Below are 13,802 nucleotides of genomic sequence, written 5' to 3'. Positions count from 1 at the left end.
TACAGTGTGTGTGTGTGTGTGTTACAGTGTGTGTGTGTGTGTGTGTTACAGTGTGTGTGTGTGTGTTACAGTGTTACAGTGTGTGTGTGTGTGTTACAGTGTTACAGTGTGTGTGTGTGTGTGTGTGTGTGTGTTACAGTGTTACAGTGTGTGTGTGTGTGTGTGTGTTACAGTGTTACAGTGTGTGTGTGTGTGTTACAGTGTTACAGTGTGTGTGTTACAGTGTTACAGTGTGTGTGTGTGTGTTACAGTGTGTGTGTGTTACAGTGTGTGTGTGTGTGTGTTACAGTGTGTGTGTGTGTGTTACAGTGGGTGTGTGTGTGTGTGTGTGTGTTACAGTGGGTGTGTGTGTGTTACAGTGGGTGTGTGTGTGTTACAGTGGGTGTGTGTGTGTGTGTGTGTGTTACAGTGGGTGTGTGTGTGTTACAGTGTGTGTGTGTGTTACAGTGGGTGTGTGTGTGTTACAGTGTGTGTGTGTGTTACAGTGTGTGTGTGTGTTACAGTGTGTGTGTGTGTGTTACAGTGTGTGTGTGTGTGTGTGTGTGTTACAGTGTGTGTGTGTGTGTTACAGTGGGTGTGTGTGTGTGTGTGTGTGTTACAGTGTGTGTGTGTGTTACAGTGTGTGTGTGTGTTACAGTGTGTGTGTGTGTGTTACAGTGTGTGTGTGTGTGTGTGTGTGTGATACAGTGTGTGTGTGTCGGAGCTGTAATGAGCTGTGCTTGAGTCCCTGCAGGCTGAGACACCATCTCTGTTCGTACAATCAGCACCAGATATTTTATTTTTTTTGTTTGCAGCAGACTCTGCAGAAATCTGGATGTTTGATTCTTCCCAGATCCAGCAGTCGGTGACTGAGTGTCTGAATATCATCCAGAGTCCTGCAGAGTCCTGCAGAGTCCTGCATCATCGGTGCGGTCTGGATATAAAGCATGTCTGCCTGTGAGATGGCTCTGAGATCAGCTGGAGCCTCTGGCTGAATAAAAACGAATATTAATTCTGGTGAAAACACGTTTAATTAAACGGTTTGTGCTCAGACTGTGTGTGTTCAGGATAAAGCGTCTGTGCCTGCGGTGGCAATTAAATGTGTGTGAGACCTCAGCAGGCAGGATTAACACACACACACACACACACACACTCGTGTTTCCATCTCATTGACTTCCATTCACTCCCTGGAGACCAACCATGTCCCCGCAGCGTCAGTTACACCTGCCCTCACACATCGATTTGGCCTCTTCCCATCATGTTTTCAGTTAAACAAACTAAATCTGCAGACGCCGGCTCATCGTGTGCAACCAGCCCGTCTTCACCAGAAACACCAGCGTGCAGCAGCTGATTTAAAACTCATAGTTACGCTTATCTTAAGGCGGCGACCTCTAGTGGCCATGTGACGGGAGCACGGGGGGAAGTCAGGTGACGCAGTGTAAAGAGCGAGGCATCAACCACACGCAACGCCGAACCCGCTGAATCTGCTGCCGGAGCTGATGGCGCCCATTCTAGTTAACGTTTGTGAGTCCGCCAGATCCAGGATCTGGTCAATTTTCAAAATAAAACACCCTGTGCAGACGAATAAAGAAACAAAAGCACCGATTACCAAATCAACAAAGTCCTCTGAAACGCTCCCTGTGGAAATGCAGCCTGCAGAGGACGGAACGAAACGGTGTCACAGGAGCTGTGAAGAAGCACAACAATGATAAGTCAATAAGGTGGTGCAGGCTGCACGCCGCGCAGACGGAGTCGGTGGACTTTCAGAGTCGGGAAAGCGCGATGAAACATCTTAAGAGACCGCCGCCGCCAGGTTTGGTTCAGTGCTGCCGCCTGGTCGGCGCTACCGGAGGATCAGGTCACCAGACTCACTGACAGTCTTTCTCCCGGGCCACCGAGCGTCTCGCAACACGGATCCTCTGATCCTGTCCAGGACCAGTAACGCAGGAGTTCCGCCTGAAACCAGCTCTGACTTGTTTAAAGATTTACGCTAAAGAACGTTTCGTGATGTAATGTACTTATTTACAGCCCAAACCACCATCTTTTTCTAAACGCACCCAAATTCTTTAACGTCACGTGACTTACCTACCCAACCTTTCCAGCGCTCGTGGTTTTGGGACACCGTCGATCCGTGTCGTGGTTTAAGGTCGATGGCGTCTCAGCCAGTCCAACGCAACAGACCAACAGTCAGCGAACTCTTCTTCTTCTCTTCCTCTCTGAGCGTAAATGTGAAGCTACAGCTAGCAGCTACTTAGCTTAGCATAAAGACTGGAGACGGGGGGAACAACTAGCCTGGCTCGGTCCACCGGTGGAGACTCCAGAGAGACTTTTAGTCTCAGGGATCCGGCTGATCAGCTGTGCCGTTCTGAATCAGGACCTTCAGGTTTTGGATCAAGTGGCTCCTGAAAAATAGCATCAGCTGTTATTTCACTGTCAGAGACATGTTTCACCAACACTGAGGTAAACATAACATCTGCTCAGCTTTCCAGCTCGCTGTCACTCTTCCACACTCTGCTGACATGGCGGATGTTTCTCCTCCCCGACACCTCAAAAACTTCTTCCCTGTCTTCTTGCTTGAGCCGGGCGCTACGAGAGGTCAGCGAACGCGACGCTGAAGACGGATCCACAGGTGAGTGGATCTGATTCAGAGCTTTAGTTGTCATTTCTGTTTTGATCTTCGGTGATCCTGGTGAGGCCAGATCAGAGTGCACCGGTTACAATTCAGGCCCCGCCCACACGACTGCTACGTCTGCACCTCCCGTCCAGACTAAAACGGCGAAAACGAAAATCTAAAACAGAGAAGTTTGAAAACGCTGCCGACCCCGATTTTCGTTTTGAAACTCCGGAGGACGTTTTTGTGAAGGCGGGCAAAAACGGAGGACTTTAGAAACGATGATGCGGACGCTCGCGCTCGGCTCTCTGATTGGCTCTTATCAGTCATGCAAAGCAGAAACACGATGCTGCTGGCAGAGTTTTAGATTTGGTGTTTTTATAAAAATATTCTGTGCTGTGTAAATAACACTTGTTGTGTCGCTGTTTACTGTGTGACGACTCCCGGTCTGTTTCCTGCCGCCACCGCCGCTTTTAACTCCCGCGTTACATCCAGTGACAGTTCCAGCTCGTTGTTGGTCCAGGACATAAAAAATATCTGGTGTGATTCTTCATCTGTAGAACTTCATCCGTTCACCAAATCTTCTGTAACTACGGAACAGACCATCTGCTTCCTGTTTACACCGGCACGCACACGCCCAGTGGACCTGAACGGCCGCTAGCCGTGCGTTTTCAGTCGCTTTAATGTAGACGGAGATCAACTCTGACACGCAGCTAAAACGCCGCTGTGGACGGAGATCGGATTTGTTTTAAAACTGTTTTTAAAAAAAGTGAGTGGTGAGGACGGGCCTTAGGACGAGGATCGAGGTGGAACGGAGATTTTTCGTTTCTAACACCTTCACGGCGGTAAAACGTGATTTATTTATGTACAGTTATTCCCTGGATTATTTAGACATGTGAGCGGTCATTTGGTGTCAGATGGGTCATTACATTTAGACCGATTCCTCCCAAAGCGTTTCTCTCGTCTGCACTGCTGCCGGCAGCCGGTCAGCCGCTGCAGACGTTTGGAGACGAGAAGTGAAACCTGCAGCTGTAAAGCTCACAGGCAGCACGACCAACCTGAAAACCAGCTCACCTGAAGCTCCGACATGGTGGGAACTTCCTGTTTACCTGCTGAAAGTGAGAGCGGTTAGAAAGGTGAGACAGAGAACAGGACAGAAGGACTGGATTCTGGTCCAGCCTCCATACATTGTTCAGAGCTGAAACAGAAACGTGATCATCACGCAGCTTCGTCTTGTTCTTCTGCATCGTTCCAACATTAAATCAGATCGTATCGCATCTGCTTCATATGAATCTTTAATGTCTAGCAGACTGATCGGCACGTGATGTCACAGTACAGCTGATGGAAGGTCCAATCAGAGGTCAGCGTCTCTGGGAGCTGGACTCTGTTACTGTGTGAGGTGACCTCAGCTGTCGCGCTGCTGGTGATTTAATAAAGTCTTTAATGAAAAAACGCTGGCGAGCTGCTGATTTATGGTGGGAAGATCCTGCCGTCTGATTACCCAGAGTGCACCGGGACAGGGGCTAAACAGAGAAGAAAGACGAGCTGAAAAAAGCATCTGTTAATGTGATAAAGACATGTGACGGAGGACAGGGAGGACAGGGAGGACAGGGAGGACGCTCTACTGGGCGTCACGTCCAGTTTAATCTGAGCTCAGAGGAAACAGCTGATCGCGTTTAACTGGAAACGCCGGATCATCGAGGTCGAGTCCTTAAACAGACCACGCAGAGCCGCCACTGCGCCGAGCCAAGCGTCCCGTTACAGGGACGTGGACTCTGGGCCCACCTCTGCTGCCGGCGTAAACACAGCGCCGCCTCCATGTTTGTATGTTTTAAACAGAGCGGCGAGGCGGAGCTACAATCGGCCTCCAACAGGCTGCAAAGAGCTGCACATGTTCAGTCTCTCTGTCCTTCGTCCAAATGTCCTGCAGCTCAGAGAAGTCTCTTTGGGCCCTGGGTTTCGTCTGCAGACACTCCCGTCTCCTAGAAATGTTTGTTTATATTAGGGACGAGCATCTGTGTCACGGAGGCCGATGTGATGCTCTTTACTTTAATAAAGACGACACGATGCAGAAGGAAAAGCAGAAGCTGTGAAACTCAGTTTAGAGCCGAGAGTTCGACTTGATTCATCATAAATGATGTAAATCATAAGTTACTTCACACACTCGTTCCTCTAGTACTGCAGCTCTGTTAGCGTCACAGTTATACAGTTCCTTTAAGACCTCTAAAGGCCGGATTAGTACCCCCAGGGGCCCCTGGGCACTGAAGCTCTGAAGGGCCCTCCTCCCATAACAAAGCTATCGACACCCAGCAAACCACCTGATGGAAGCTCCCCTGCCAGGCCGGCGTGTCAGATCACACTTACTGGTGAAAAGTGGATGACTAGTCCAGCTGAGCGGGCGGCAGAGTCCAGTTCAGCAAAGCAAGTGCTGCCCTCTCACTCACACATCACAACACAACGAATTCAATCATCCCAGGACAGCGTGTGGCTCAAGACCACGGCAAAATCCGCCAAGCAGAAGCACACGAGTAATCCTGAAACATGAAGTCATAAGACGACATGCGGAGTGCAGAGTCACCCTCACCTCTCCCTCAGGTTTACAGCAGCATCACATCATAACGACGCAACGCACATGTTACGCAAAAACTCCTTATCTGGTCTCCCAGTCAGCGATTCAGATTCTGAAAGGCCGAAACCTGAGACGCTCTCTGGAATCGATCCCAGCTGACGGTACCTGCCACTGAGCTGGGGGTGGAGTTACCTCCTTCTGTTTCCTGAACCTAGCTAACGTTAGCATAGCTGGTGGAGTCTTTCTCTTCCTTATCCATTTTTTCTTTCTCTCGCAGCTCCGCTCGGCTTTCGGTTTCTACCGCTTCCATTTCCACACTAACGTTGCACTCGCAGATGGAAGCGATCTGACCCGGGGTCAGTTACACATTAATTCCACTGTTTTAGTCTCAACTTGTTTGTGGCCTGCGTCCAATCATCACCTGGCCAGTCATCAAACTGACGATCATAATGAGACATTTTTGTAAACAACCTCCATCACAGAGGGCCCCTCTCTGCCCAAGGGCCCCTGGACACGTACCCAGGATCCCCATATGGTAGATCCGGGTCAATAAAACCAGGGCTGGACGAGCCGTCTTGTCTTCTAGGTTGGAGGACTTGTTGCTGAATCCTGTATACTCAGCCCCCCCCACCCAGTCCTACATCATCAGAACTGACAGGAAGCATGGACACAACTACCAAAATAAAAGCAGCATGTCCCTTTACTGTGAGCGTTTACAGTTTTTAGTTTTCAGTCCTCCCTCAGCTGATCCAGGACCAGCTGACCGCAGAGTTTCCATGTTTCGGTCTCCGGACCGTGGAAACCCTGAGCTCCTCAGAGTCCGAAGTGATGGCCAGCAGCCGAGCAGATGATCCTGATGATTCACTCGGCTCTCAGTCTGAGAAACTGAGTGGGAGTTTGCTCGAGGATCTGACTGTAAAAACGAAACATTCCTGAGAGTCACCGAGAGCGAGGCTGCTGATTTCAGACCCGATGAGCCGATAAGATCTGGTTCAGGTCTTTGTGCTCTGGTATTTAGCGACTGATGAGCTCCAGCTCAGACCCGGGCAGATCCTCTGCCTTCCCTTTCCTCCGTCAGGGCGATGACGGCGCTCCGCCTCTGCTGTTTGTTCTGGCAGGACGACAGCAGATATCTGCGGCTCATCTGTCTGCATGTTTCTGCTTCGCTGGGCCGGACTCTCACTGAGCGTGTGCGAACAGCTCGCCGTGGGTCCTGCAGCGCCACGTGATGATGTCACTGACCCTCTTCTGTAGGAGTTCATTTATTATTGTTTATGGTTCCTGTTTGATGAAGAGCAGAACAATAACCCCCCCCCCCCCAGCTGCCGTCTGTTTGGGGTCTCTGTTGGACGAGGTCAGCAGCTCAGCCGGGATTATCCTGATAGATACACACACACACACACACACACACACAGTAACACACACACACACACAGTAACACACACACACACACAGTAACACACACACACACACAGTAACACACACACACACACACAGTAATACACACACACAGTAACACACACACACACACAGTAACACACACACACAGTAACACACACACACAGTAACACACACACACAGTAACACACACACACACAGTAACACACACACACACACACACAGTAACACACAGTAACACACACACACAGTAACACACACAGTAACACACAGTACTACTTGTGTGTGTGTGTGTATATCTGTGTGTGTGTGTATGTGTTACAATGTGTGTGTGTGTGTGTGTGTGTTACTGTGTGTGTGTATATCTGTGTGTGTGTGTGTGTGTTACTGTGTGTGTGTGTGTGTGTTACTGTGTGTGTGTGTGTGTTACTGTGTGTGTGTGTATGTGTTACAATGTGTGTGTGTGTGTGTGTTACTGTGTGTGTGTGTGTGTATCTGTGTGTGCGTGTGAAGTAATTTCATTGCGCCCGGAAGTTGTTTCATTGTAACAGGAAGTCTCTGATGCAGCACGCTAAATGTTTGGTCAGAACACATGTACAGTGTGTATAATAGGCTACATATATAGATCATACAGCGAAGTGTAGGTTTCATGTGAACATAGAGATGAAGTCTATAAAATATATGTAGGCATGCTAAATAAATATTGTTGCTAAATCTGTGAGCAAATGATTAACTGTTCATCTATATACACAATATCTCAGTGTAAAGAATATCACTCACACTTAAATCCATTGTTTAATCATGTTAGCTGTGCTTTTATTTTGAATCTAAGGCTTCCTGTTACAGAACAACAGCTTCTGGGCGCACTGAAATAATTTTACACGCACACACTCAGATACGCCTGGATTTCAGTGATTTCAGGGTGTCAATACGTGTGTGACAGTTTTCAGTGTGCGTGTGTCTGTTTTTCAGTGTTTTAGATATGTGCTATTAGCTCTTACTAGTATTTATTGCTGCTCTCACTAGGATGTCAGATGAGTACATGTAAATGTAATGTATCAGCTGATAAATGACTAACTTACGGTTAGCCACGCCCACAACCCCGCCCGTTCTGAGTACGGACAGGTAATTTAATTTGCTGAACAGATACAGATATATATGTTGATGTACTCGCTCATCTCTATTAATTGGGGTGGTGGTGGGGCAGTGTATACAGTGACGTATTAGTACTTTTACTCAAGCACAGGATCTGAATACTTCATCAACCACTGGGACATCACATTACCGGTCCAAAGTTTTAGAACAGCGCCATGTTTGTAGTTTTTCTGTAAATACATGTAGTTCAAGTCCAGAAAATGTACAAAAGTTAAAACATTTTCAGATCTGAAATGAAGAATTAAATGAAGGACCAGCTGCTCTGTCTGCCTGCATTAATATCAGATAGAATATATAGAACCAAATGAAGCTTCTGAGGGTGAATTAACACGCTGTTCCAAGGTGTTTTCATTTCCTTCCACTGCTGCACAATAACCACAGAAGGTAAAGTTTAGCTCAGTATTTCAGGGATCAATAATGAGTGAACACCTTGCAGTTATTCTGCAGCAGCTCTCTCTCTGAGCTCAGACTCTGAGGTCGCTTCAGGTTCAAACACACAGAGACTCGTTTAAAAATCAGCTGGAATCAAATCCGATTAGAAAAATAGAAAATGTAAAACATATATATTATTTACAGTATATCTGAGCTGGATTTTCTTTTCTTCTGTATGATGATGAGTCTGGTGGAAACTTCGGCAGAGAGCAGCGGGTTCGGGTCACAGTGTCGGCTTCTGAGCGGTTACAAGGTTCAGTCCGACCTCAGAACTGATCCAGAAATTCCTGACTGGATCAGAGTTTGCTGAGTCAGCAGCTTTAACAGCAAACCACAGTTTGGTCTTTTAATGTGAAAAACAGAACAGGAAGTTTGACTCTCCTCTGTCCGCAGCTCCACGTCGCCACCTGCTGTCTGTCAGGTGTGTCTTCACCTGTCACCCCCTGTGATGAGGCTGTGCTGCCCCCACTGGTTCAGACACTGTTACTGCACTGAGTACTGCACTGAGTACTGCACTGTTACTGCACTGTGAGTACTGCACTGAGTACTGCACTGAGTACTGCACTGTTACTTCACTGTGAGTACTGCACTGTTACTGCACTGTGAGTACTGCACTGAGTACTGCACTGTGAGTACTGCACTGAGTACTGCACTGAGTACTGCACTGTTACTTCACTGTGAGTACTGCACTGTTACTGCACTGTGAGTACTGCACTGAGTACTGCACTGTTACTTCACTGTGAGTACTGCACTGTTACTGCACTGTGAGTACTGCACTGAGTACTGCACTGAGTACTGCACTGTTACTGCACTGTGAGTACTGCACTGTTACTTCACTGTGAGTACTGCACTGTTACTGCACTGTGAGTACTGCACTGAGTACTGCACTGAGTACTGCACTGTTACTGCACTGAGTACTGCACTGAGTACTGCACTGAGTACTGCACTGAGTACTGCACTGTTACTTCACTGTGAGTACTGCACTGTTACTGCACTGTGAGTACTGCACTGAGTACTGCACTGAGTACTGCACTGAGTACTGCACTGTGAGTACTGCACTGTGAGTACTGCACTGTGAGTACTGCACTGAGTACTGCACTGTTACTGCACTGTGAGTACTGCACTGAGTACTGCACTGAGTACTGCACTGTGAGTACTGCACCGAGTACTGCACTGAGTACTGCACTGTGAGTACTGCACCGAGTACTGCACTGAGTACTGCACTGTTACTTCACTGTGAGTACTGCACTGTGAGTACTGCACTGAGTACTGCACTGTGAGTACTGCACTGAGTACTGCACTGAGTACTGCACTGTGAGTACTGCACTGAGTACTGCACTGAGTACTGCACTGAGTACTGCACTCATCACTGATGAGTTCAAACTGGCTTCACGTTGGCGTTCAGAAATTAGATCAGGTCTCAATAATCTAATGGTTTTCCAGCAGAACAGTTTGGTTAAAGAAATATTTATTTTTGGCAATAAAAGTAAAACTGATACTTTTATTTACATGTTTATGGTTTCTAATATTTTGCCGTAGAAATATTTGCTGTTTCAACATCCTCTTGGTGTTTACCGTGTCCTCTTCAGCAGACTGCTTTCACTCCAGAACATCGTGTGGAAATGTACACGTAAGCCTGTGAGACACCAAAGAGCTTCAGATTTAGAGCAACAGTGTTCAGTGGTTTATCAGCTATTCTGAAAAACGTGTTTGCCATCTGATGCAAATGCTTCGTTTTGGGATGTTTATGGCATTTTGAATTCAGTGTTCTATTTTGAAGAACAAATGAGGCATTTTGCATTTTGTGTGTAAACATGTGTAAGCAGTTGTTGAAAACTGTAATATACTGCACAAGTTTTTGCATCGTGGGGGTCCGAAGTGCAGAAATAAAAGAGCTACAGAAACACAGCAGCTGTTTCCAGGAATATAAGAAGCATGTTGCTGAGAGCTGAGAAAAAAATGCTCTACTACAGTTCCCATAATGCTTTGGGGGATGTAAACAGGAACGACCAGATGCCACCCTCCACCCTAAAGCCTGAACCCTGCCAAGCTGTTCCAGGACTGTTCCAGGACTGTTCCAGGCTCCTGCAGAGCTGAAACTGAACCTCTGACCTGCAGATCAGAGGTCATCTTCAAATAATCAGGTCACTCCTTTTTCACCAGACAGCGTCACTCACATGGGAACTGCTTTTTTCTTGTAGCTGCTCCCTCCATGTTTGTTTAGCTTTTTTAGTGCAGCCTTCCCCTGGTCACAACGCTATGAACTGTGGGTAATTACGCTTCAGGCATGATTAATAGTTATTCATTTAGCTTTTATTCAAAGCGACTTATGTTATGCTCCACATAACATGTGACACACGTTATGCGACTTATGCTCCACATGTCAGAGGTCGCACGCCTCTGGAGCAACGAGGGGTTAAGTGGTGGATGTGTCACAGTGGGAATCGAACACACACCTGAGGCATATGTCTTATCCACTGCTCTATCGCCGCCCCAGGCAAAGTCTGCAGAGATGCAGAGGACTCACCGGGTTCAGCTGTAGTCAGACCGTTCACTAAACTAACGTGCACCCCTCACTGAGTCCAAAGCAGGAAGAGCTTCATGTCTGACTTTGCTAAGCAGAATTTTACACCCAAGAGGGATTTGCTGTGGTGATTTGGTGCAGGACACAGACACAAACATACAGTTGACATAAATAGATTTAAAAATATAGAAATATGGAATAAAAAGATGCAACTTATAGAAAAAATTACAATTTTGTGTAAAATCAAAAAAAAACAATGAATACTTGAATACATGTTACTGCTGATACTTAATTACTTTGACTGAAGTACATTCCAACAGGAGTATTTTAAATTCATGTCATGACTCTCTGTCCAGCAGGGGGCAGAAAAACACCGGAACTCTCTGCAGACCAGGAACCAGAAACCAGAAACAACCACACCCGGACTGCACACACTTCTAGGATTCAGAGAATCTGGTGACTCATGGTCGTGTGTCCATGTATTCATTGTCTGGAGCCCGCAGTTCCACAAAGGAGCAGACGGGAGTGTCCATCTGCTGATAATCCCACAATGCACTGCTCTGCATCGTGTGTGAAAGATGTCTTTGCACAGGGAGGCGGTCCTGGTGATTCAGCAGGGTCACGAGGTAACTGTGTTGGCCCGTGTGCAGGACACCAAACACATGCAGGCTCTGCAGGGAACCTTCAAACTTTGTTTCACAGTGAAACTTTCAAAAATCAGATGATGATTAATGGTGACGGAGCGACAATCAGGACGACCAGGAGGCGTCCCGGTCCGATGACCACCTCCATCTTCTCTTGGCCAATCAGGTTCTGTTTCCTGTGGAAGCATCTTTAATTAAAACAGCTGTTACTGGCTGTTTCACTGAAGGAGCGGCTGTGATCAGCTGAGTGGTGACAGGATGATGGTGATCAGCTGAGTGGTGACAGGATGATGGTGATCAGCTGAGTGGTGACAGGATGATGGTGATCAGCTGAGTGGTGACAGGATGATAGTGATCAGCTGAGTGGTGACAGGATGATGGTGATCAGCTGAGTGGTGACAGGATGATGGTGATCAGCTGAGTGTGTGACCTCTAGTGAGCATACGACGGACGCACAGGAGGAAGTCAGGTGACGTATAAATGGCGAGGACGTCAGTGTAAGGAGGACTTTCACAGCGTTCGAGTCACATGTGAAACCAAGTAACGGAGTCATTTAGATTTTTAAGTGTAATGCTGCGTTCCAGGCAACTCTGAACTGGGAAATTTCCAACTAGAAAAACTCTCCTGGAACGCCGCCTGAAGTCGGATTTCCTACTTGTGAACTCGGAGTTCACGAGGAGCGGCTGAATGATGTCACAAAACAATGGCGGCGCCCGTGGAAGCCCACGCTGTAAAGCATCAAGTAAAAGGCAACAAAAAGTATATTTGCATGTATCTAAATTAAAATAATAAACGGTCATGTAGTAAAACCAGCCGGCTACAGGAAGGAACCTCAAAGTCTTCTTCTCTGCACAAAAGTTATTGTTTAAAATGCCAAAACATCAGGAAGTGTGACCACTGACTGACTTGAGCGTCACCGACTGACGTGGCGAGACGGGTCCACAGGTAACTTGTGACGTGGAGGCTGTTCGTGTCAGTTGTGTCCTTTGAAGTAACACCTAAAGCTCTGCTGAGGGCGCAGCTGTGTGCACACTTTGTGACGGTCAGCCATGGTTTTCGTTCACTTTCGGCGTCACGCACCATCAAGCATCTGGAACGCTTTGAGGTCTCAAACGCGGCATAATTGTGTTACTGACTTCTCGCGATAAACACGAGTTCCGTCACGTGAAACCACGTGACCAACATAATGTACTTGTTTTAACCAGAACCACGATGTTTCCCTAAACTAACCAAACTGTGACGTTTCTTAATGTCACGTGACGTACAGCCCCTCCCAAAGTGTTGGAACGGGAAGCAAAACTCTTTTGTTTCAGTTGTTCACTGAAGACATTTGGGTTTAAGAACAAAAGATGAGACAAGAGTTCAGAATTTCAGCTCTTAAAGCAAATGTCTTCAGTGAACAACTGAAACAAAGGATGAGCTCCGGTCTGTGCTGAAACTCAGAACAATTCATAAAAACACCTTGAACTTATTTTTATGAATTTATTTATAGATTTATTAATGCCGTGGCAACAGCTGCACTTCTTCAGACTCCGCCATGCTTGTTTTTCAGATTAAAGAGCACCATGAGACGACGCAGCGGACCAGGTGTTCGTCCCAGAGGAGAGGACGGAGGGCCGGGACAGGAGCCGGCTTGGATTTGGACTCCCGGCCCCCGGGCCGTGTTCTGAGCCGTCAGAGAGGAGGCGGTCTCTGTGTATCTTCACTATCTTTTATTAAAAAGATGCACTGATTTATATATCTGTATTTGTATAATAGTAACTGTACAGGTTTTATTTTCTTCACATGTTACTGTGCAGCGTGACGGGACCTCCTGTTCTCTGATTGTGAAACGGGGAGCAGGAGCGGTGAGGGAGGGAGTCTTTTTCTGCTCTTCAGTTTCCATGGCAACGCACAACAACACACCAATAATCCACCAATAATCTCAAGAGTCTGTGAGAGGAAGACAAACTGCGCTCAGACAAAAGAGCCGATTATAAACAATGTTTGCACAGAAACGCTCCTGAACACGCCCACTGGGTGTGTGTGTGTGTTAGTGTTAGTGTGTGTGTGTTAGTGTGTGTTAGTGTCAGTGTGTGTGTGTGTGTGTGTTAGTGTTAGTGTGTGTTAGTGTGTGTGTGTTGGTGTTAGTGTGTTAGTGTCAGTGTGTTAGTGTTAGTGTCAGTGTGTGTTAGTGTGTGTTAGTGTCAGTGTGTGTGTGTGTGTGTGTTAGTGTCAGTGTGTGTGTGTTGGTGTTAGTGTCAGTGTGTGTGTGTGTGTGTGTTAGTGTCAGTGTGTGTGTGTGTGTGTTAGTGTTAGTGTGTGTTAGTGTGTGTGTGTTGGTGTTAGTGTGTTAGTGTCAGTGTGTTAGTGTTAGTGTCAGTGTGTGTTAGTGTGTGTTAGTGTCAGTGTGTGTGTGTGTGTGTGTTAGTGTCAGTGTGTGTGTGTTGGTGTTAGTGTCAGTGTGTGTGTGTGTGTGTGTTAGTGTCAGTGTGTGTGTGTGTGTGTTAG

The 13,802-nt window shown here is 47.1% G+C and overlaps 1 long non-coding RNA gene across 1 annotated transcript; it reads left to right on the top strand.

Annotated features, from left to right (window-relative positions):
• Positions 1-10,157: 10,157 nt before the first annotated feature.
• Positions 10,158-13,011, top strand: LOC123979247. Its single transcript, XR_006827188.1, has 3 exons — positions 10,158-10,288; positions 11,028-11,294; positions 12,865-13,011. It is a non-coding gene; the product is annotated as an uncharacterized LOC123979247 (long non-coding RNA).
• Positions 13,012-13,802: the final 791 nt, after the last annotated feature.

Source organism: Micropterus dolomieu, linkage group LG11 (genome assembly GCF_021292245.1).
Source record: "Micropterus dolomieu isolate WLL.071019.BEF.003 ecotype Adirondacks linkage group LG11, ASM2129224v1, whole genome shotgun sequence".
Classification (NCBI taxonomy): domain Eukaryota; kingdom Metazoa; phylum Chordata; class Actinopteri; order Centrarchiformes; family Centrarchidae; genus Micropterus; species Micropterus dolomieu.
This window is presented reverse-complemented; position numbering and strand designations above follow the sequence as displayed.